General features: G+C 48.4%; 2 long non-coding RNA genes across 7 annotated transcripts; both read left to right on the top strand.

Moving 5' to 3' along the window:
- Window positions 1–4,649: 4,649 nt before the first annotated feature.
- LOC120396411 lies at window positions 4,650–11,924 on the top strand. The gene is made up of 3 exons (XR_005593110.1): window positions 4,650–4,833; window positions 7,562–7,721; window positions 9,262–11,924. It is a non-coding gene; the product is annotated as an uncharacterized LOC120396411 (long non-coding RNA).
- Window positions 11,925–14,983: 3,059 nt separating this feature from the next.
- Window positions 14,984–20,747, top strand: LOC120396410. 6 transcript variants are annotated; one of them, XR_005593109.1, is made up of 5 exons: window positions 14,984–17,866; window positions 17,955–18,035; window positions 18,429–18,588; window positions 19,077–19,279; window positions 20,297–20,747. It is a non-coding gene; the product is annotated as an uncharacterized LOC120396410 (long non-coding RNA). The 6 variants fall into 6 exon arrangements; XR_005593106.1 differs by having other exon boundaries at window positions 14,984–16,588; window positions 17,020–18,588; XR_005593107.1 differs by having other exon boundaries at window positions 14,984–17,190; window positions 17,667–18,588.
- The last annotated feature ends 3,520 nt before the right edge of the window (window positions 20,748–24,267 follow it).

Here is a 24,267-nt window from a genome sequence, read left to right as displayed (position 1 = left end):
TCAGTTACTGTTTTCATTGGTAACATATGAACACTTAATATATCCAGACCAGACATGGGTCGTCATTTCCCAAAGGTTCCAGCTTGTCTATTAACAATGTAAACCCATCCTCTTGTCTCATTAACAATAGTCCTTTCTGAATTTCATTTTTATTCTTTCTTCTGGTTTTCTGCTCCTGAGAAGAGAGACACAAAAGCCAAGGTGAGCAAACCATGGCAAGATGCCTATTCAGCCAATGTGTGACATGAAGGCCCATGGTTACCATGATGCTGGCAGACCAGGTGCCAGCTCATGCCCAGGTCCCTGGGCCCACCGAATGCTGACCAATGCATAACTGGAAACCAGTCTGGTTCACCTTTGCATTAGTATTGTTACAATAGATGTTAAGTTGATAAGAACGTGTTTACTGTTTAGACTTTATGAAATGCTTATAGGATGCTGCATGTGTCACACACACACGAGCGGCTCTTGACTGTGAGTGCCTACCTCAGGGCGGACACCCCAAATTGGTGGTATGTACTATAATTAGATTTCACCAAGCCAGTAATAAATGTGAACTCCTTGTTCACTATAACAATCTTATCATGGAGTCATCAATAGTCCCTGAGATTCTTCAGGCTATCTTGCCACCCAGACAAACTTGACTTAGTGATAAATGGTCACTTGCACCAAAAATCACACCACATTTGGGTTGCTTCCTGTCCCAAGAGACCAGTCACTTACCGCCAGATCAATTGGCACCCTAGATCTTACACCAAAGGCAATGCCTGTAGCCAATCCTGCAATAAACTATCTAAAGGTTTACTAACTAGGAAAGAGAAATAAGAGTTATTTACGGGTTAAAGCAAGCCAACATATACACACAAATGAGTTACCATCTAAATCCTAAGAGTGACAGAGTTGTAGAGATCTGTCAATTCAAAGTGTCTTTCAGGGCAGACCCAGGCTGTCCCTGGGTATCTCTGACTTCAGTTTAGAGCCTCTGGCTCTTCAGAGTTCAAACAGGCAAAAAGATGGAAAATTTTCCTATGGCTTTGTTTTATTTCCTTCATTCAGCTTCCAAACCTACAGGACAATCTTCCTAATGTTTCTTGATGGCCTATCTGATTTTGAGAGTCCACCTAGTGGTGGCGGGGGGAGGATGGGGAGCGGGAGAGGGGGAGGGAAGGACGATTCTCCTGCCCGGGTTCACAAGTTCAGAGCAAACATTTTTAAAGTTATAAAGCAAAACTTACCTATTTTCTTATAGCATGGAATACTGACATTATCAGTGAGATTAATCCATGCAGCAATTTATGAGCATTTCATAGAGTCTAAACACTAAATATATTCTTAAAATACTAATACCTATTTTGAGCAAAACTAACATACAGGTGACCTGGTCTGGTCTCCAACTATGAGTTTGTCAATTCTTAGCTAATGTCTGTAGACTGGGCAAGAGCTGACATCTGGCCTACCACTGTCACACCAGGTATCTGAACTGAGAGCAGAGAGCCTGTCTCTCCTGTGCTCTCAGTGACCCACCCCTCCATCCAGCTGGGCCTGGAAGAGTAAGTACCTGATTCAAATGCAGAGAACAGGGGGCAGGGGTGAGTAGATTGAAAGAAAGGGGCTAAGGGATCCTGGAAGCTGGCAGGAGGTGAAAAACTGGCATTTGGAGATGAGATGAGGGCAGAGACTGGGCCAGGAGACTTGCAGCCAAAGAGGGGACTGGGACTGAGAACCTGTGGGGTGGGTGGAAGGAGGTGAGGGCAGAGCCAGCTCCAGGCACCAGCACAGCAAGCAGGTGCTTGGGGTGGCCAACGGAGAGGGGCGTCACGTCCGGCTCTTCGGCCACAATTCGGCAGTGGGTCTCTCAGTCCCCCTCAGAGGGAAGGACCTGCCACTGAATCACTGTTGAAGAATGAAGCAGTGGTGGTAGAGCTGCCGCTGAAGTGCTGCTGATCGCAGCTTTTTTTTTCCCCGCTGCTTGGGGCAGCAAAAACGCTGGAGCCAGCCCTGGGTGAGGGGAAATGGGAGGTAGATCTGATGAAAAGCGGGGGTTCAGAACGAGAACTGGGACTGGCTGGAGAGATTGAAAGAAGGAGCTGGGGCTGGAGATATAGGTGCATTGAGATTGGATGAGGAGCCTTGGGGGAGAGAGTACAGGAGGCCAGGATGGGGTAGAGAAACAGATCAGTTGAGGAGATGGGATGGGGACAACTGGAACTGGCTGGGCTAGGGGACTGGCCCCGAAGCCAGTGCTGAGACCTCCCAAGCCTCTGTGGCCACTTTGCACATTTCCCCAGATTCCCCCTTCACCTGTCCTCACTTCCCTTTCCAGTTTAGCCTCTCTGGGATCACAGAACCAGTAAGTGAGGAACCACAGACTTTGCAAAGGAACTTCTTAAAAGCACACACTTTACTTTTGGACAGCACAAGAGAGTCACACATCTGTGCAAAACAATAAATACCTGACCTCAACCCCCTCTCTGAACCATCAATATTCCTGAGAACCATTGGGCTTTGGTCAGTGTCCTGGGGCTCTTGGGGTTCCTGGCATAGGAGAGAGCACGACACTTTAAAAAGCAGTTTGCGATACCTTTTCTTTGGGGCCTAGGACAGTTGGACTGTGACGTCCTACATTGCCAGGAAGGAAGCCAGATAAGAAGTCTGTGCCGGGGAGCCCCAGAGCTTGAAGAAGTGGCTGGACTCTGCACAGACCCCACATGGCTTGGATGTTGGATCCAGAGGTTAGGTCCATTTAACGCAGTCTGGTGACTGTCCACTAGAGGGTTTCAGTCTGTGACAACATCCGTATGTATGCAGTGTTGATGTAGCTGTGTCTGCCCCAGAATATTAGAGACACAAGGTGGATGAGGTAATATCGCTTTATTGGAACGACTTCTGTTGATGAAAGAGAGAAGCTTTCAAGCTGCGCAGAGCTCTTCTTCAGGTCTGGGAAAGGTAATCCTAGGTGAAATGCAAGGTGGCAGATTGTTTAGCATAAAGTAGTTAGCACATCTATATGATAAGCCATCTGTTCCATCTTGCATTTTGCTGTGATGCTGGGACTACCTTTCCCAGACCTGAAGAAGAGCTCTGAGTGGTTCGAAAGCTTCTCTCTCTCATCAACAGAAGTCATTCCAATAAAAGATATTACCTCCTCTACTTTATCTCTGTAATATCCACATGTGTTAGAGCCAGCTGGGTAACAGAAAATCCTTCCTCTCTAGCGAGGTGGATCTAAGGGAAATGGAGAAAAAGGAAAAGCTTCTAATGCCTGAACTTAGAACAGAGAAGTAAGGAATATAAAGGGCTGGGGCCAGGTCTGAGACCAACACAGAAAACTGAGCCTGTTGACACTCTAGCTGTGCAATGAGTTTGTTAGCAGGTGACTCCCACGTGTGGTTCATAACCCCATGACTGACACTGCTATTAAGCATGTTTTTTTACCCCGAATGAGAGTCAGGCTGGCTGCCTTTTACCAATTCTGCAGAAGGAGCAGGTGTGCAGTGCCTGGGGGCTGAAGAAGCTCTCAGCCACTAACTGTCTTCAGCATTTTCACCAATGATCCGGAAATCAATATCAAATCACAGCTGGTGACATCTACAGCTGGCACAAAGATTGGTATCATGGTAAATAATGATGAGGACATGGCAGCCCATTCAAACAAAACACATTTAAAGCAAATGAACTGTCATATTCTAGGCACAAAGAATATAGGCCAGACCTACTGAATAGAGAGCTCTACTCTGGAAAGCAATGACTCTGAAAATGATCTGGGGTCATAGCATACCAGGAACTCCACATGAGCTCCCAGTGTGATGCTGTGTCAAAAAGGGCTAGTGCAATCCTTGGATGTATAAAGAGGGGTGTAGTGAGGAAGAGAAGGGATGTAATTTCACTTCTGTATATAGCACTGGTGAGAGTGCTACTGGAATACTCTGTACAGTTTTGGTGTCCACATTTTAAAAGGGCTGTTGAAAAATTGGAGGGGTGCATAAAAGAACCATAAGGATCATTTGAGAGCTTGAGAATGTGGCTAAAAGTGAGATATTTAAGGAGCTCAATCTCATGTAGCTATGGAAAGAGACTGAGAGGTGACTTGATTACAGTGTAGAAGTACCTACATGGAGAGAAAATAACGAGTACCAAAGTGCTCTTCAATCTAGCCGCGAAAGACATAACAAGAACCAACGGCTGTCAGCTGAAGCCAGAGCCACTGGAACAAATTACCAAGGGAAGGGGTGGATTCTCTGTTTCCCAATGTCATCACCTCACAACTGGATGTCTTTCGGGAAGGTGTGTTTTAGTGAAACACAAGCTGTTGGGCTTAATATGGGGGTAAGTATGTGAAACGTCATGGCCTTTGAAATACAGGTCACATTAGGAGATCTGGGCCCCTTCAGGGGATGAGGAACAGACTCTGCTGTTTTACTGTTTAGCCTGCTTGTTGCCCAATAGTGAGCAAGTGGGGTGATTTGAGGGAGCAGCTGAGACATCTAAACAGGCTGGCCAGGAGCAGATATCAGTCATGCAAGGGAGAGGTGGGTGTGGCAGTGACTTCACAAGGGCCTTTGGCAGGAACTCAGCCTATAGGGCAAAGGTGGTGAGGAGGCTGTGACCTCACACAGCTCCCTTGACATCAGACATGCAGTAGAGGGGGACAGGGCAGGAGGAACCTTGGAGACCCCTGTAGCCTTGCTGCAACAAGCCTCCTTTTTGTGGTCTCTCCTGGAGGACTAAGAGAGGATTTGTGTGCACGCACCTGGGTGCTAAGGAGGAGCTTCTTTGGGAGTTTTCGCCTTTCCATCTTGATTTTGTAGAAAGCAGACATCCCCTGTGTAGAAGGTAAGATTCTCAGTGAGGGTTGGAACATGTTCAGTCTGATCCAAACATTGCCAGCCGAGTGTTAGGCTCGGAAAACAAAAGTTAAGTTGGCAGAAAAATGTCCCACCTAGGAATCTGCCCCATAATAACTGGTTAACTAATACGTCTCAAAATGTAATTGTAAATGAGGAATCATTATTGAGTGGGTGTCTTTCTAGTAGGGTCCTGCAGAGATTGGTTCTTGGCCCTACACTATTTAACATTTTGATCAGTGACTTGGAAGCCAATATAAAATCATCACTGATAAAATCTGCAGATGACAGAAAGATTGCGGGAGCGGTAAATAACAAACAGGACATGTCACTAACACAGAGCCATCTGGACTGCTTGGTAAGCTGAGCACAAGCAACATACATTTTAGTATGTCCAAATGTAAAGTTATACCTCTAGGAACAAAAAATATAGGCTATATGTACAAGATGGGGGACTCTATCCTGAGAAGCAGTGACCCTGAAAAAGATTTGGGGTCATGTTGGCTAATCAGCTGACCATGAGCTCCCAGCATACATAGCAGAATCTCAGATAGAAGTAAAGCGGTGTATTTGGTACTGGTGTGATGACTACTGGAATATTGTATCCAGTACTGGTGTCTACAATTTGAGACGGATGCCAATAAATTGGAAAGGATTCAGAGAAGAGCCACAAGAATGATTAAAAGATTAGAAAACATGCCTTATAATGATAGACTCAAAGAGCTCAATCTATTTAGCTTAAGAAAGAGAAGGATGAGCATAGGGGAACAAATATTTGCTAATGGGATCTTCACTTTAGCAGACACAGGTATAAGAAGATCCAATGGCTGCAAGTTGAAGCTAGACAAATTCAGATGAGAAATAAGGCAAACATTTTTAACTGACAGGGTTTGGAACAATTTACCCAGGGTTGTGATGGATCCTCTATAACTGGCATTTTTTAAATCAAGATGGGATGTTTTTCTAAAAAAACTGCTCTAATTCAATAATAAATTATTTTGAGAGAAGTTCTATGGCCCATGTAATACAGAAAGTCAGACTAGATGATCAGAGTGGATCTTTCTGGCCTTGGAATCTATGATTCACTGAGGCATTTGGAATTTGTCCTTTTTTGCTTGCCTTTACCTCCCTTCCTCTTGTCTTTTCTCTTCTCTTTTCTTGTTCTGTTTCTCTCTGCTGCTTTTCTTCCTGAGGAGGGTGGGGCTGTGCTCTAGCTGTCATTGTAAGAGGCCCTTACAAAGAGGTGGGGCTGGAATTGTGTGCTGATGGTGATCTCCCCCAGGATGATCTCCTATGGTGACTAATGCTGTCTTTTGGCCATCTGTTCAATTGCTCAGCTTCCAGCCTCTGAGAGTCTCCACACTGATTGGCTGAGCTTGGGGTTCTTACTGAGTTAACAGGGAGGAGACTCAGGTCACTGTTGGCTGAGGGCAGTGAGGCCTAATGCTCAGTTCAATGACATTTCTTTGTCTGGCTGTAACATGATAATTTTTGAAGACTACATTAAATTGATTCAAAAAACAGCAACACCAGAAAAGCCTGATTTCCACACCATGCCCATTAAATTGGTGCTGTAGGCAGAGGCGCTTTGTGACACCAGAGTTAATTCAGCCAGTCAGTGCTAACTTTCTCCAGGTGATTTGCATAATTCAACCCCATTGGTTAAAATGAGTCAGCAAATGAACCTGCAGGTTTCAGTGGGAGAGATGACCAAGGCAGGTGGCAGGATTAGGACTTAAGATCAGGGTTATTGGAGTGAGTGAGTGATGGGTGGGTTGCTGAGTTACCTTAGCTGTCACAATGCTATTGCTCAGGCTCCTCTGCCTGCAGCACCACATGGGCACCGACTGTCAAGGGGAAGTTTTTGTTGATCTGAAACTTATAAAACAAGAAGAACCAAAGAGGAATGGCTTAGACTATTTGACAATAAAATGTAGGTTTTTAGGCATTATTCAGTGCAATTGCTACTGGTTCAGGGATGGAAACTGGGCCTACATAAACAAACAAGTGTCTGACCCTCTAGTTCAGTGGTTCCCAAACTTTAACAGCCCACGAACCCCTTTAATAAAATTGTGAAATCTCGTGACCCCCCTCCTAAAAATGAATATTTCCAGGGACTTAAGTTTAAAGTTCCTCAGTGTGATGGGTGCCCTTGCTTTGCTCTGCATAGCTCTTGGAAGTCCGGAACCACTGGAGAAAGATAAAGTCTCAGGTCTGGTAACACAGACTGCTAACAACCAACAAACTAGAAAATGAGAAGATTCACTCAAGTCTCACTGAAACAAAACAGCACTCCAGAGAGAATGACAATTACTGAGGCACCTTAACATTGCTATACTGGCTACAATGTGCTTCCAGCTGTTTTTGATCACAAACAGCTTTACTTCCATCACAAGGGTTCCCTGCGAGGGACAAATTAGCTTGGACCATCTCCCACGTGCAGCATGGCCCCTGCTCACTCAGGTCCCACCTGCTGCCTCCAATGCCCGGGGTCCTCTGGCCGCCATTAGTGAAATTTTTCTGGCAAATCCCCTGTAATGTTCAGTGAACCCCCAGGGGTTCGCGAACCCCAGTTTGGGAACCACTGCTCTAGTTAGTCTCTTTTAAGATTGATGTGGGGAGCAGCTGGATGGAACTTTTGGTGGCCTCAGGTGCCATTAGTACCCTGGGTTACTGAGGGGTGTCCAAATCTCTGACTAATCCTTGTTCCCTTGCAGCAGGAGGATGTTACTGACAAAGTGATGGCTCAGCTGTTTTACATCCGGTGCTTGCGCCAGATACCCAAGGCACTGCAGGGACTGTGCCCCTTGGGACATCTTACAGCTACCCCCCCCGCCCAGCACTTGCCTGTCCAGCAGCTCAGACTCCCTGCTGCAGGTACTGCTCTGTCTCACTGTACATGGGGGTGGGGAGGGAGAGGGGCTAGTGGGAGTGGAGGTAGAGTCCACAGCACTGAGAAGCCCTCTCCCTTGTGGGTGGGATGGGGTTTTCCCTCTGCTCCCAAATCCCCTTTGGCTGGGTCATAGGTTCTCCTCACCCTCCTTTTTCTTGGCCTTGCCCTCTGTGTCCTCGCTCCTGCTCCCAGGTCGTGCTCTCCCTACCCGGCCAGACACAGAGGGCCTGCATGTTAGTGCCAGGGCCCATGTCCCCCCCGGAGCTCAGAAATGAGAAGATTCACTCAAGTCTCACTGAAACAAAACAGCACTCCAGAGAGAACATTACTGGAGGCACCTTTAACATTGCTTACTGGGCTACACGTGTTCCAGCCATTGCAGCAGGGGGAATGGCCAAGCACCCCATCAGCAGCTCTCCCTGACCTTGGGCTGCTGTGGCAGGGCCCTTCCCCAGTATCCTGAGTGAGAGCCACACCCAGGCCGAGCTCCAGGCCCCCGGAGCGGTACGGGAGGAGGCTCCTTCCCAGCTGCTCTGGGCTCATGCCTGCCCCTGACTGCTGTGGATTGGCAGCACATGGTCCCCCCTCCACTGCTGGGTGTGGAGCTGAATTGAACTGAGGCCTTGGGCCTTTTCTGCTGCTCATTGGAGCCTCCCACTCCCTCACAAGGCGTGGGGAAGGACCCCTCCCCACACACTTTTACCACTCCTAAGGGCTAGGGCAAGGACTTCCTCTCCCCAGGGGGAGGGCAAAGGTCCCCCTCCCTGCCCCTCAGTCCATCCCCCCCATGCAAGGGATCAGAGGAGGAGTCCCAACTTCAGGGAGCCAGAGCTAGAATGCCACCTCCTTCTCACCACCAAGCCCCACCCCCACTCCACAGGGCCACGGTCTGTCCGGTTACTGTCCATGCCCCATGCCCAGAGGCCAGTTTAGGGAGCTTCTGGCTCTCAGGGCCCAGCCCAGGACAACAGGTTTGGTTTATTACAATGAGAACATCCATAGAACCAAGGTTTCTCATCAATAACCATTGCAGTCTGGGAGAGGGGGCCTGATGTGGAGCCCCTCCTCTGTGGTCACTGCTCAGATGTTCCCATGGCCCATGTCACCCATGAAATTGTGAATATATGAGCATCCCACCACCTGGAGCCCAATCCACCTACATGGTATCTGAACCGCTCCCAGCCAGGAACGAAACTCCCTCCAAGCACCTGGGGCAGGGAAGGATCCTTTCCATCTGACAGGTGGGGACTAAGACACAGAAAGGGCTGTGACCCAGGTCACACAAATCTGGGTGTAGATCTGGGAACTGGACTGGATCCCAGGCTAGTGCCTTCCCCCAGGGACAGCTTCACTTTCCGCCCTTTACTCTCCACTCCTTCTAGGGGGTCTCTGAGTGTGAAATGAACAGGAGCTAGAGATGCAAATGTGGTCCCTGGCACAAAGCCTGGGTGGGAACTTCCCCAGCCCTGGATCTCAGCCCAGGGACAGAGACATTTTTTCATTGTGCTGTTCTTTTATTCCTAGGAAGAGAGTCCCCAGGTTAGGATTCACGATCCCAGATCTGCAAGGCTCCAGGTGGAGAGTGCCTGGGAGTACCAGGAAATCATCTAGGGAACAAAGAAGATCCATGCCCTTCTGCTGAGACAGTCCCCACCTTGATCCTGGTTCATGCCTCCGTGTACCGTTCTGCCCTCCAGTTCCTGGCTATTGACTCTGGCTTGATCCTCAGCTCTGGTCTCTGGCTACTGACCTTGGCATGACCCTAAGCTCTAGATGTTGGCTACAAACTCTTGCTCAGTATTATCCTTGCCCTCCTCTAGCCTCTCTCCAGCCCCACCAACAACCCACTCCAGCCTTGCCTCCTCCTCCTGATCCTCCCCCAAACCCTTGGACTCTGATTACCTGGCTTCAACCTTCTGCCTGTATCTGGAATGTGGCTTAATATCGACTTGGCTTTCCTTTGGACTCTGACCACCTGGCTTCGATCTCTGGCTGCACCTGGACTCTGGCTACGGTTCTGATTCTGGTTTGTCTATGGACTGTGATCTTGGTTTTGACCCCGGATCTCGATTCCCTCACCATCCTTCGCCCAGGCCCAACCCTATGCCTAACTGTGACCTACGCTTCAACCACTAGGCCTAATTATCGGTGGCAGCACCTGACACCAAGTGGTGCAAATTTTTGCAGAAAAGAAGGCCCTCCACACATAAAAGTGTCCCATACGCAAAAGGGGACACATCACACCAGGTATGAATGATGGCCTTGCTATCTGAGCCTGGCCCTGCGGTGCCCCTAGTGGAGTGATTCAGTGGAGATGACTGAAAATTCAGGGGTTTCCTTAACCAGCCTCTGCCCCTGGACTCACTCCACCAATCAGGCCAAGGAGGGATTGACCAGTGAGGTGCGAGATTTGGCCTCACCTCTACTTAGGCAGAATAGCCTGCACTAACAGACGGGAGAACCTTCTTATGTGATTGACTAAAGCTTTCCTGCCAAAATTCTAGCAGGCATGGAGGCCAGCCGCCTCTTATACTATGTACTTCTGATGGTTTGTGGCCAATGCTGAATGGAACCAGTGGCCCAGTTTTATCATTTCTGCTGGGCACTCAGTGAAGAGGTCAAGGAGGAGCTAGCCTGGCTAGAGGCCTTCTTGGGCCTGCACAGCTTCATTGATCTAGCGGCCATGCCCATTGAGAACTGTTATCACGAGTGGAGGGAGGAAAAGAGAAGAGGGTATTACACAGACAATTCGCACAGGCTCTGTGCTAGCACCCTTGAGTTCATCCCCTGAACCCATGCAGGTCAACATGGCCCAGCGATGCTTGACCACTGAGGAGAGGGAGTGAAGTCAGGCAATAACCTGTTCTTCTACTGCGGCAAGCCAGAGCAGCACTCACTGAATACCTGGCATGGACCCCAGCCAGGAAAGTATCGGGAAATGAACAAGCCCAAGTTTTCACGGGGATCCAGCTGGGTCCACCTGGGCCCTCTCTGTATCTCCAGGTTTCAGTTCAGTTGTGCATCCCCAGAGAAACACGACAGGTGCCACTGCAGTGGGCACTTATTGATTCTGGGGCTGCAGACAATATCATAAATTTCAAGACAGCCCAAGGTCTGCAAATCCTCGTCCAGCAGAAATCACATCGGCTGTTGTGGAAACGATTGACAGGACCCTCTTTTCCTTTGGGCTGGTAACCCAGGAGATGATGGCCCTGGAAGTGGTAACCCAGGTACACAAAGAAATGCTGACATTCGCTGTGATATGTTCCCCACATTTCTGTGGGCTCACCTGGTTAGCATGACAGGACCCCCATGTTCTCTGGCAAACCCAGAAGACCAGCTTTCCCTCCAAGCGCTATCAACAGGCCTGTCTCCATAGCAACAGCATCGAGTTCCTGGGCCCAGAGGCCCATTCCCAGACAGTGGTGAGTCCATCCCTGTATGTACCGGAGCTCACAGCAACTGGCTGCAGTGAACCATTCTTGGGTCTGATACCTCGCATTCCTGATAAATACCAGGTTTATGTGAATATGTTTGAAAAAAATGAGGACACTTTGCCTCTGCACCAAGACTATGACTGCCCTATTGACCTACAACCTGGGGCCGAATTTATGCAGTGTCCAAAACAGAACTAGTGGCTTTCCCTGCGTATAGTCAAGAAAACCCATCCAAAGGGTTTATTTGTCACTCAGCGTTTCCCACAGAGGCCCCGTCCTCTTTGAAAAGAAGAAAGGTGGGAATATGCACCTCTGTGTAGACTACCATAGATCAATTGAGCAAGATGGTAGGTTTCATCCGCTGTGACCATGTACCTTTGGCTAAGAGGACAGATCAGCTCCTAGAAACAGATGTCATCTTCCTAACCGCATAACCTCAGATAAAGGGCCCCGTTTCATTTCTTGTTTCTGGTGATAAACTGCCTGGCTACTGAACAGTCACACCGATGCCTCCTGGGCATACTACCTGCAGACGAATGGCCAGATGGCAAGTGTGAACCAAGTACTGACCAATATTTATGTAGTTTTTCTTAACTATAACCAAGAGAATTGGTCCACCCTCCTACGCTCAGGGCTGGCCTTACCATGAGGCGAACTGAAGCGGCCGCCTCAGGTGCCAGACTGTGGGGGGGCCGCCACTAGGACCCAGATTGTAGAAAATTGTGTCTGCTGCTGGTGCATATGTATTCTCTCTGCTCTAGATGCACAGAGATGGTAGAGTGCTGTGCTGGAGGAAGGAGTGCACAAGAGATATAACAGGCAGGAGAAAAGGTGAGAGGGAATAACAGAAAGAAGCAGGAGCTGCAGGGAGAGAGAGGAGGAGGAGCCTCTTACGTACCTCTCTAACACCCCCAGGAGCCTGGATTGATTAACACCAGCTTTTCAGGGAGCTTCCTGTTTCCTGGTGCTTCCCTGAACCCACTTGAGGAGAACAGGCAGTCAACTGAAGTAGTAGGAGCCAGTTAGGCCCTTAAGATGCTGATATCTTCCCTCACCTGCCTGCTTATTTGTCCCCTTCAATTGAGTGTTGAGAGCCACTATAGCTGGCACAGAACAGCAGTCATGAGTGAAAGAAGAAAACGCCTCTCTGGGGCAGCATTCAGAAAAAGAAAGAAAGCAAAGGAAGCTTTTCTATCTAAGCAGGAAGGAGCTCTCCTGAGATACATAGACACAAATGTTCACGGTAAGCCTTCCAGCCCCAGTGAGGATGTGAATGGTGAGAAGATGCCTGATCTTCCAGTTAGAGAACAGGTGACCTGGCAGCCACTGCACATCCATATCTCCATCTCAAATGGATGTAACCATGCACATTCCTGAAGAAAAGTGTAGATCAGAGAAGAGTGTGGTGGAGGCACAAGAAACAGCTGCTGCTGAGTTTAGTTCCTTAAGTCTAGATGATCCAGGACTGTGGACCCACTTGAGCAGTGGCCTGAGGGACTTCCTTGTACTGCATGTGCCACAGCAAGTGAAAAACTTCATGTTCCCCAAAGACAATGAAAATAGAAGCTTCCATCCAACACATTACTGGTGTGAAATCCCCAATGGTGACAAAGTGGAGAGGCCATGGATTATGTACTCAAAAACCCAGAATGCTGCATACTGTTTTTGTTGCAAACTCTTCCAGTCTAATGTTCCAGCCACATTGGGTTCTACAGGAACAAAGGACCAGAAAAATCTGGCTAGAAATCTGGCATGCCATGAGAACACAGCAAATCATCAGAGAGCATTCCACAGGTGGAAAGAGCTTGAGAAGAGACGAAGGTTAAAGGCCACCATAGATGATCAGCATCAAGAGAGGATTGCATCAGAGTCTCTTTACTGGCAAAATGTTCTGAAAAGGCTCATTGCCATTGTGAGAATGCTTGTTACCCAAAACCTAGCACTGTCTGGCACTTCAAATCATCTGTCTGTGCCAAACAATGGAAACTTCCTTAAAATTGTGGGGCTGATGGCTGAGTTTGATGCTGTACTCCAGGAGCATCTAAGAAGAGTCACCACCCAAGAAATGTACACACACCACTATCTTGGACAAACAATTAAAAATGAGATCATACAGATACTGGCAACAAAAGTCAAATGGAAGATTGTGGCAGATCTGAAGTCTGAAAGATATTACTCTGTTATTCTGGACTGCACACTTGACATCAGCCATACGGAACAAATGGTGCGTTTTGTAACAACAACAGAACCTAGTGAAAATGTCTGTGCAATGGTGACTGTCAGAGAGCATTTTCTAGAATGTATTGACATTGATGATACTACAGGAGCTGGTATGACAAATGTGCTTCTTAAAAAGCTGGAAGAGACGGGAATTGCAATAGCTGACATGAGAGGTCAGGGCTACAATAATGGTGCCAACATGAGAGGAAAGAACAGAGGAGTGCAGACACGGATCCAAGAGTTAAACCCTCGAGCTTTTTTGTCCCATGCAGTTCTCATTCATTGAACTTGGTGGTCAGTGATGCAGCATCAGCTTCTAGTGAGGCTGCTGAATTTTTTTAATGGAATTCAAAGCATCTATGTATTTTTCTCTGCATCAACTCATCGATGGCAAATTTTGAAGCAACATCTGGGAACATCCTCTCTGACACTGAAACCACTGAGTGCCACACGATGGGAAAGTCGAGTGGAGGTGATAAAGCCTATTAAATGCCAAATTGGGAAGATAGATGATGCCATAGTTGCCATTATGGAGGATAATGCTATGACAGGAACTGTTCATGGGAGAACAGTGGCAGAGGGAAACGGAATCACCAGAAACATACACCTCAACTCATTGGTGGCAAATTTTGAAGCAACATCTGGGCATGACATACTGTTTGAAATAAATGTAAGGAAGAGACTCCAAGGTGTTGACCTTGATATATCTGGGGCAATGGAACAACTGGACAAAGCAAAGTCATACCTACAGTCTTACCGGTCAGATGAGGGATTTCAAAACGTTCTGAAGAGTGCACAGAAGTTGGCAGAGGAACTTCATACTGAAGCTATTTTCCCACCCATTCAAGAATACAAGAGTCACCAAAGAAGACAACATTTTGATTACGAGGCATGGGATAATCCCATAAGAGACCCAAAACAACAATTCAAATTTGAATTCTTTAACCAGGTGCTAGATTGTGCAATACAGTCAGTTGAAGAACGTTTCATGCAGCTCAAGGAACACAGCAGTATATTTGGGATGTTGTATGATATTCCAAAACTCCTCACTATACCTGAAGAAGACCTACACCAGCAATGCAGGGCACTAGAGACAGTATTGGCACATGATGACATGCGCGATATTGATGCGAGTGATTTAGGTGATGAACTGAAAGCCCTTTCAAGATGCATTTCAGCAGGATTAACTCCAAAGGCTGTTCTGGAATATATGTGCACAAATAAGATGACCACCCTCTTTCCAAATGCTTTTGTTGGTCTGCACATACTTCTAACACTTCCTGTAACGGTTGCCAGTAGAGAATGCACCTTCTCCAAGCTGAAGTTAATAAAAACACATCTACGCTCCACAATGACACAGGAGAGGCTGGTCGGCCTTGCAACCATCTCAATAGTGCATGACCTGGCCCAGACTGTGGACCTTCAGGAAGCAATTCAAATCTTTGCAACCAAGAAGGCACAGAAAGCACCACTTTGATTATTCAAACAGATAAAAATGCCAGTGTTTACTATGCTAGGCAAGAAAAGTTACATTTGCTGTTCAGGCATTTGAAAGTTAAGTGTTACTTAAAATTTTTGAACAAGGCATTTTAAGTTGTTAGTTCTCCTTTATTGGGGTAGGTAGCAGAGCATGAGAGGAGTAGAACAGGAGGAAGGCAGAATTGAGACCTTTCAAAGTTTTGGCCCAAGCAAGGGGGCATGGGGGCATGTGATGGGGCAGCACCGCCCCACACCAGCCCCAGCAGCATTGGGCCGGTAGCACTGATGGCAGAAGTCCAAAAAGTCAACACCATCTCCCGCTTCGACACATACCCGATGCCGCAGGTGGATGAACTGCTGGAATGGCTCAGGGGAGTGAGGTACTTGTCAACCATAGACCTAACCAAGGGATACTGGCAGATCCCCCTCACACCAAACTCCCGGGAGAAGATGGCCTTCCCAATGCCTTTCGGCCTCTTCCAATTTATAATCATGCCATTCAGGGTACACAGAACCGCTGCTACATTCCAGCAGCTGATGAATAAGGTCTTACAATCCCATGACCAGTATGCGGCGGCGTATATAGATGACATCGTAGTCTATAGCAACAACTGGGAGGACCACCTACGCCATCTGGCTGAGGTGTTGCAGGCCCTCAGAACAGCCAGCCTCACAGCTAACCCGGCAAAGTACCACCTCGGGCAAGAAGAGGTAACCTATCTTGAATATACGGTGTGGGGGGGAAACTGAAGCCCCATATCAGCAAAGTGCAAACCTCAGACGTACCTGTCCCCAAGACGAAGAAGCAGGTGTGCCATTTTTCGGCCAGATTTTGCATCTATAGCCGCCCCCCTATCGGACCTGACAAAGAACTCGCAGCCTCGACAAGTGCAGTGGTCGGAACAGTGCAAGGAAGCCTTCGAAACTCTGAAAGAATGACTTATGCAAGAACCAGTCCTGCGATACCCAGACTTCTCAAAAGAATTTATACTTCAAACAGATGCCTCGGAGGTAGGCTTGGGGGCCGTACTCTCCCAGGAATTAGGCAGGGACGAACACCCAATACTGTATCTAAGTTGTAAACTGTTGCCCCAGGAACATTATTCCACAATAGAAAAAGATGCCCTGGCGGTGAGATGGGCCATTGATGCCCTATGTTATTATCTGCTGGGGAATAACTTCAGGTTGATCACAGACCATGTCCCCCTACGGTGGATGCATAGTATGAAGGACACAACCCCCCAGATTATGCAATGGTACCTCTCCCTCCAACCCTATGACTTCCACGTGTTTCGTCGCCCGGGTAAGGCCCACGCTAGACAGAGTGAGGGGGGAGAGGAGGTGGACCAACCTGGAGGATCCTTCTTAAGGGGGCGGGTGTATGACGGGGCAGCACCGCCCCACACCAGCCCCAGGAGCGTCGGGCCGGTAGCACTGATGGTGAAAGTCTCACCCTGTTCGTATTGGGCATGCTCCAAGTGCTCTGGGAGTATAAAAGGAGGGAGCCCAGCTCAATCTGGACTCAATCAGGTGCAGGGGAAGCACCTGACCGGGAAGCTCCTGCGGAGGACCAGCCACCGGCTGTGGAGGCGCCGGGGACTGAAGCCTCTCCAGGCCAGCTCGAAGCCATACTACAGGAGGAACCCAGGGAGGCAGCTGACCCGGAAGCCCACAGGGAACCTAGGGACTCGTGGGAGACCTCAACGCTCAAGCCGGTAGGAAGCGACCCGGGGTGTGTGTATGTGTGTGTGACGGACTGGTACCTTGCCCCTGGCAAGACTCAGCATGTTTTGGTGGGACCCCCGAGCTGATCCAGAGGCAAGGTCCTATGCCGCAGTTAGGGCTGGAGGCTGGGACCCGGGGGAGTGGGAGAGCCTCTGGCCACTAGGCCGCCCTGCCCTGCAACCAGGGGCAACTCTATGGACTCTGGCCACTAGGCCGCATTGCCCTGCAACCCGAGGCGACTCTATGGACTCTGGCCACTAGGCCGCATTACCTGGTAACCAGAGGCACAAACCCTCACAGGGCGTCATTTGAGCTCCCTGCCTCAGGTGCCAAAATGTTGTGGGCCAGCCCTGCCTACGCTACTCAGAATTTGCAAACCACAAAACGAACAATACCTTTTTTTTGTGTGTGCTAACTATAGATTTCCCCCCGATTTCATTCCCCATGACTCATGGCCTCTCCGAATTCAGCGGCTAGTGACCTGGTTCAACGAATCCACCACATTCAAGAACTAAGGGGGCACCTCGAGAACCCTAGGAAGGACTTCAAATAGTATGGAGACTGCCAATGACAGCAGGGGCCAGTCTTTTCAGTAGGGAAACTGTTTGTTGAAGGGAGGTACCAAGCCCTTGGCACTGACAAATCCCTAAGCCCCGTCTATGGCAGCAGTTCCTGCCCCATCCTCCTTCCTTGACCTTTTGATCCCATCCTCCTCCCTTGGCTGTAGGGAGCAAACTCTGGGTCCCATCCCTCACCCTGGCACAATCCACCCCCAGAGTGTCTGAGCCCCTCGCCAACAATGGGACTGTGTTCCCTTCACCCCCTGCAGGGGAGGAAACTATTACCCCCATTTTACAGACAAGGAATGAAGGTGATGAAGTGACCTCTCCGAGGTCACACCTACAAACATGTGGTAGATCTGGGAACTGGACTGGATTCCACTGGACTGGATTCCACAGGGGCAGCTTCACTTCCTGCCCTTCATTCTCCCCTCCCCTCTGTGCCCTTCTTCTATGGGGTCTCCGAACAGGAAATGAACAGGCGCTTTCTCCCCTCTCTGTCTTCCAGGCTCAGGGATCTGTTCCTGCCTCCTAAATCAATGCAGCCTGCAGCTGGCCCAGCTTGGGGATCAATGACCTCATCCTGTCAAACCAAGAAGAGCAGGCTCTCAGCAATGCTTAGATAGAAAACCCTACTCCCCTCACAGAACTAGGAACCACTCATTCATCTGGGTGATTGCTGCTCTTGGGACAAAGATCAGGTTTCTGGTACATAGCCTTGCTTAGAACATCCCTTATTCCTGGATCCCAGCCCTCGGACTCCGATGTTGTTCTCATTTTGCTGTGTTGATTTTAGTCCTAGGAAAAGCATCCCCAAAGGAGATGTATAAGGATCCTGGACTCTATTGCCTGCAAGACACTGCAGTCACCTTCACAGGTAGAGGTCACTGTCTCTCATACAATTTCATCAGTGCCCTTTCTGCTCTCCATCTCTGCTCCCTCCAGCGGGGCAGAGATGCCCCTTAATTCCTAGAGTCCTGATTTCCTGCCATTCCAGAGGCTCAGGGCTTGTATTACCCCACCCTAACCATCAGATACTTTTCCTATGGGAATCTCACTTGAGCAGAGAAGCAATCTCCTCTTCTCTTAGAACCAGTCTTCTCAGTAAATCCATCCACAGTGACCTCATCTTAGCTGCTTTGTTTATCCAAGATGAGGAATATCTTTTGATAACCCTTAGCATGGGGGTGTGGGGTGGAGCAGGGGAGACTGGAGCTCCAGCAGATTCCCCTGAAGAACCCCACCCTGTCTTTCTGTGGTCACGGTGTAGGGCTCTCCATCCATCGTGGAGGTGAAGACCAGATAGGAGTTGATGGATTGACCTAGATATGTCATGTCCTTGTGTGGATGAGGGAACAACATCACAGAGGTGGACAGCAGCAGATGTACCACACGTGACCAGGAATGGGCTAAACAACCTACAATGACAAGTAAGTAAAACCATGACCACACCCCGAGCATTGCTGGGGATTGAACCAGGCACCTGCAGCACAAGCTCCTCTCACTCAAGCTAAAGTGGTCACTCTAGGAGTGTAGGAGACCTACAGGCTCTGACGGATGGAATGAATAGAAAGGGGAGCCTGAGCTGAGGTTGCTGGGCCCTTCCCGGTAGCAGGAGATGCTGTGGGAAGAAGTGGCAGTAAGATGGGAGTGGGAGGGGAGGAGGGGATGACTGAAGTGGAGATGTTGGCACAGGGGGATGTTTGCATAGGGAGCTTTTCAGGTGAGAAGGAGAAAGGGCAGCCAGAGCCAGACTTGGGGAAGATAGCACCAGGAGAGGAAGATCATGTCAGTAGCTTCAGTTTGGATGGTCAGGAGGGGAAACTGGGAAAGTCAGCAGAACATGATCTGGGGTTTTGTCAGTAGGAAGAGCCTTGATACACTCTCAAAGAAATCTGTCCCTCCCTCTGTTAAAAAGGAGCCGAGATGGAACAGTGAAGAGTTCTCCTAGACCTAGAAAGGGCTCTTATTTCAACTCTGTTCTGGTTCTAAGTCCTGTGCTTGGACCACACTCCAGTGCAACAGTCCATAAATTAACATCCAACTTGAACAACAACCAGCCAGCACTTCCGCATCCTGGCCTGGAGCAGAAAACTGAGGATCTTGCAGGAGCTTCCTCAGGTCAGTGTCAGCCAAGGCTGGTGGCCTGTTGGAGAATTTTCTGACCCATTTGGGAAGCAGTCTCTTTGAAATGGCTGCTCCACATAAAGGCATGGGGGTTGCAAAACCCCTCCAATGCACAGAGCTCTGACTAACAAGGCTTGTGTTTTGTCACTAATGTCTGTCCTGATGGCAGAAACTAGCCTGCTGCCCCTGTGGTCTGGACCATGGTGTTCTGCACTGAGGAACTGGTCCTTTCTCTGCATGTTGCAGGGATCTGAAATCGTTTGCAGCCCCTGCTGTGGCTGTACCCTGGAGAAGGTGTATTTGTTTGGGGCTGAAATTTGTGATACCAGGGCTAGATACTGCCGATCTTATTCACTGTTGTGACAGCTGTCAGTGGCAGTTCTGTGTGAGTGAGGTCTGCAGGAATAGGCCTCATCTGAATGGGTGATCTCTTACCAAGACAGAACCTTGTGGGCTGGACTGTACCCTGTGTGTGCAATTCCACTGGCCAGTGGAGATGCACAAGAAGTTAGCTTTGGAGAGAAGGTTTGTCTAAACCTAATACCTTTTGAGAGGCTTGGGTGGAAGGTTCTAGAGATGAGGAGACACTAATTCATGAACCCTCCCAGCCTTCCAAGATTGGTCACTATTATCCCTGTTATCTGGGGCTCAGAGGAAAATGACTGGATGCAGGGTCACACACAGCTTCACTGACAGAAGGAGAAGCCAATCCCAGTACCAATCCAGCACCACCCACTAGACCACACACCCTTCCAGAGCCACAGAACCCAGAAGCCTTGACTCTCAGACCTGTGCCTTACATCACCTAGCCAAACCTCCTCCCGTTAAAGGAGCTGGAGAAAGGACCATCTGCAGTGACCCCGTCCCCTACATTCCTACTGTCAGAGGCCAGAATGAGCAGAGAGCTCCCCTGTAGGAATCTTAGGGGTGCACAGTTGGGTTTCATGGGGAAGACCTCTGGGAGCCATTGGCAGAGTGTTTTACTGATGAGATTTTCCTTCTCTGACAAAGGGTTTCTGTTCCCCCGGATCATCGGCCACCTAGCAGAATGCGAAAGAGACGAGTGGTGATGGGCTAGAGGAGTCAGTGTGGCTGTGCAGCAGGTGCAGTGCCTGCAGTCACCATGGGCCAAACCCTGCACCCCAGACAACCCAGGTTAAGTTCCCATCTGATTACAAAGGGGATGTTGGCTTGGGGAATTGGTTGCTGGTGCCTGTCCCCATAGACAGAGACTGAGATGTTTCCATGAGGCAACTCAATGGTACATGTAGCTCCATTCAAACAAGTGACGAATGTACGTTAAAGAGCAAAGCTGGGACATCTGCAGAGCTGCTAAAGTCACAGCGAGAAGAGAGATAAGAGGAAACTTGCTAAGATGGCTGGCAACAGCGCTGAGAAAAAGGAGTTTGGCAGCTAGTTCATTGGAAATAAATATATAGGAAATAAATATTGAGGGCTTTTTCCTGCCCAATGAAGTGTTTAAAATGTGTCTCTTTACTATTGCTCTAAACTTTAAACAATCTTTGTATAATTTAAGGCAGGGGGTGTCTAAATGGAATAGGTCACTTTTAGCAGCATGAAGTATCCGGTTCAATCTCTAAGCACCTAATTCTACAACTTGAACTGAACTGAACAAATGCCTCAGGTGGTAGCAGTAGTAGCCTCCCATCCTCTTTCTGCACTAGCTGCCAGGGAGGCATTCAGTACATATGGTCATAGAGCAGCACGAGGGTCCCCTTGCAGAGCTGCCCGTTGACACTGCCCTTGTCGGGGAGCACATCAGGGTACCATGGACTGGGTAGGAGCAACATGCCTCCAAGCCTGCACAGCCTGAGGATCCAGAGATCTCTGGTCCTGATCCCAAAGCTTCCTCAGAGCAACGGAGGAGCCAGACTGCACCTGGACTCTCTCTTTCCCTGCCCCAGCAGCAGAGAAGAAGCTGTTTGCACAGATGGCAAGTGCCATCTCCCGTGACACTCACATGTAGGCCACTGATGCATTTGTAGAGTCCAGGCTGAAGGCCACACACTCCTCTGGGCTCTGGAAAGCAGGAGGACTTATGCTGCAATAAATCTGTCTGTGCATCTGCCAGCAAGCAACTTCTCTGCTCCCCTTGCTGGTTTCCAGCCCCCAGGAAGCACTGAGGGGTAAGGAGGCAGTGATACCCCTGCCCCAAAGATGGGTGTGGGAAGAAGCAGAGCTAAAGGGTAACAGCCAGCTATGCTATAGTATTCCCCCTAGATTCACTCCAACAACCACCTGGCTCCTTCCTGCCAAAGGCCACATTACTTAGGTTCCCATTGTTGAGCCAGTTCCCCCACAAGACAAAGCTACCTCTGAGTCGCTACAGGCTCTCCCACTGCCTTGCTGTGAGAAGTTAAGGAATAGAGTCCTGCTGCCCCACAACTACTCAGGGGAATCCTCCCAGAGCAATCAGTGTAAGGTTTTATGGAAATTTGCAAACTGATAATTTTGCATAGTGTTGCAAGAAGCTGCACAACCCTGAGCAGCTCTGTGTTTGGAGCAACATTAATTCCCACATAGATTTCTGAGAGGAAATGTTGAGGACCTGAAGGGAGGTCACTGTGGACTGCAGGCCTTCCCCTGCTCCTATTCAGGTTCTGCTATGTCAGTGCTGCAGAGTTGTAAGGGGAGGCTTGAGGGCTGTGGGGAAGTGTGATGAGGTGTCCACCCCATACAGGACTGGAAGGGGACTTAAGGTGGCCAGGTAAGCCTATTAACTCCAGAGGCTGCACTTGGAGGAAGAGTGAGGGAACCGGGATTGACTGCAAGCAGGCTGCTGCTGGAAAAGGTCAGTCATCCTGCCCCTCCCCCACATATATAAACTAATAGTTCCTTTTCAAGGGTTTATATGACCCTTTGGGTGTAGTCCCAGTGGTTCTGTGTTCTTTATTCTTATTTTTTAGTCTTTATAGAGAAATTTCTCTCCTGTTGTTGGGTGTTTGGGCAGGTTGGGAAAAGAATTAGGCCTCCTGGCTTTTCCAAGACACTGACTCCAGCCTTTACCAATGATTCTTTAACATTATTATTTTAAAGTACCTGCCTCCTCCCAACACCTTCTTTGTCCTAACCACCAGACCTTCCACCTGATGTCTGATAACACTTGTACTTCTCAGTTCTCCAGCAGTTTGCTTTACATGAACTTCCTTTTCTCTGGCTCCCTTTAGCCTGACAGGAGTGAGCCCTTTTATAGTATCAGAGGGGCCTTAATTAGAGTCAGGTGGTTAACAGCCTCACCTGACTCTTAGCAGGTTAATTGGAGTCAGGTGTTCTCATTAGCCTGGCGCAGCCCCTGCTCCGGTCATTCAGAAAACAGAAAACTGCTTATCTAGTGGTCAGTATCTCTCCCTTCTACTACTCTGCTGTTCCCAACTGGCCTGCATCTATCACAATATCTACCGCTGCTGATTCCCTTCAAAAGTAGTGACTCTGTTGTTGAAGGAAGAACTGCAGCTGTTGTAGTAATAGTGTGGATTTTAGGTTAGATGGATGTCTTGATGCATATCCCCATACTGTGGTGTGGCTCCTGTGCTGGACTGCTGAAAATACAAGGAATTATTTATATTTGCTAAAGGGGCCATGGTGAGGTGAGTGGCTGAGAATATTTTACAGCACTCTCACCTTGTGTGACCTCTTGTGCGGGGATAATCTATGCATTGGGCATGGCTCTCTGCTGATTTTATTTCTAAATAAGCCTGACCTAGGTAATATACTACCATTGTATTCTACAACTTACTACCTTTTAATATGGTAAATCCTAGTCTTATTTCTATAATACCGGGGTGTTCTAGAGGTATTTGGCTGAAGTGAAATTACTAACAAAATTTCCCTATGAGCAAAGAATCACGCCAGATTAATTTGACTATTCACTATATGCAAGGGTATTGTAGTGTATGTAATCCTAATGTGTGCCTCTAGGGCTCATGTACTCTGACCTTTCACGCAGGAAACAGCAGCGTGGCTTCTAAGCAAATGGAGTGAGTGTTGCAATAGTATGTGTCTCTGTCTCCCTGACCAATGGCTCCCCAACCTTTGCAATCAGGCTTTGTTAGCCACGTACATCACAGAATCCTTTTCCCACACCTGTATTTGTTCATCTTCCACTTTGGAGGATGGCTACGTAAGTTACCAAGTGAAGTTCTTAACTGATAACTCTCTCAATGTGTATTGGTTTTATATGTCTTTGCTTCTCCATGTATCGTCTTTGAATCCCAGTGAGAAGAACAAAGAGAAAATGTTCCTAACTGGCTTAGAGCCATGTGGTAGCCAATCATTCCTCATGTTAAATTAGTGCATGCAGCTGGAAATAAAGCCCACCATAGCAGACACCGTGGATACCATCAAAAAGTTAGCATTTTTCAAGTTACCAAAGAGTGATGGTGGAACACGAAATACCTTCCACGCAGCTGTTTGCTATTCTAAATACAGAGGAAAGCTGCGGTATCTGCTGACCAATGTCTTCTTACTATTGACCATTGTATTTTAGTGAACACTCCAGTTACATGGTTGAGCTAATACTGTTGCGTTTCAGACATGTAATTTGGTACCATATGAAAACTGCTCAATTTTTCTATTCAGAAATCTCCATGCCCTATGAACTAAAAATAGAAGAGATGGCAATATCCCAGACAAATGTTTTTTTTCCAGAAGTTGAACTGGTGGAGGTGGGGGAGGAGACAGCATTCTTTAAATTTCCACCCACAAATTCCCTCCCACTTGAGAGACACAAAGGAGTTGCCAACTACAGTTCATTGTGGAGATGTTTTAAATCTGATTGTGCATGCTTTGCTGGACTCCTTGGGCTTAGCTGCCCATTGGGTTTCAGTTGCTCTGCAGGGCTTCATGTACTGGGCTCCTTGTCTATAGAACAAAATAAATGGTGGTATTCTCCCAAATGTCGTACACTCGTGGCACCAAAATGAGCTGTCACTCCGAGTCCATTGTGAAGATCTTCACAATAT

This window comes from Mauremys reevesii, linkage group 2 (genome assembly GCF_016161935.1).
Source record: "Mauremys reevesii isolate NIE-2019 linkage group 2, ASM1616193v1, whole genome shotgun sequence".
In the NCBI taxonomy this organism is placed as follows: domain Eukaryota; kingdom Metazoa; phylum Chordata; order Testudines; family Geoemydidae; genus Mauremys; species Mauremys reevesii.
Note: the sequence above shows the minus strand (reverse complement) of the source record. Positions and strands in the feature narration are given on the sequence as shown.